Source organism: Oratosquilla oratoria, chromosome 2 (assembly GCF_046742065.1).
Source record: "Oratosquilla oratoria isolate Oo_2021 chromosome 2, ASM4674206v1, whole genome shotgun sequence".
In the NCBI taxonomy this organism is placed as follows: Eukaryota; Metazoa; Arthropoda; class Malacostraca; order Stomatopoda; family Squillidae; genus Oratosquilla; species Oratosquilla oratoria.
In genome coordinates, this window is record NC_134778.1 from 33,945,474 (window position 1) to 33,946,334 (window position 861).

Genomic DNA, 861 nt, shown 5'->3' on the forward strand with positions numbered 1-861 from the left:
ACACCGGTAGAACATATCAAAAACACAAGTGCAAAAACAAAACAAAAATATTAATAAAACTATAATACAAATGTGCAATGCTACCTTAAAAAAATTCACAGTTTACCATAGAAAAATAAAGAAATACAGTGATGGCTGTGATAATTCAACCCGCTGCCGATGGACTCGCACCACAATGCACCCCGTGGAACAAATGTCACGCGTAGCATGCATTGTCACAGAACAAAGAAATTGGAACAAGAAGAAGAACGTATAAGCCATCAATCAAATAAACATGAAAAAAGGAGTTCACATTAAAATAAACAAGAAAACAAAATATAGTGTGAAAAATGCATCACAGCGTGCGTCACATTGTGCAGCTTTTACACCCAATCTTTGCGGGCATTTTTCACACTACATTTTGTTTTCTTGTTTATTTTAATGTGAACTCCTTTTTTCATGTTTATTTTATTGATGGATTATACGTTCTTCTTATTATTATATGTGTACAAACGTCGGAATAAATTGACGAACGTTGAGTCCAGCGTATACTTCCTTCCATAAAACATATATATATATGTATATATATATATATATATATACATATATATGTATATATATATATATAGATATATATGTGTATATATACATATATGCATATATACATATGTATATGTATATATATAAATATATATATATATACATATTATATATATGTATATACATACATATATATGTATATATATACATACTGTATATATATACATATATATATGTATATATATATATATATATGTGTGTGTGTGTATATGTATATATACATATATATATATATATAGATATATACATATATATATATACATATATATACATATATATATA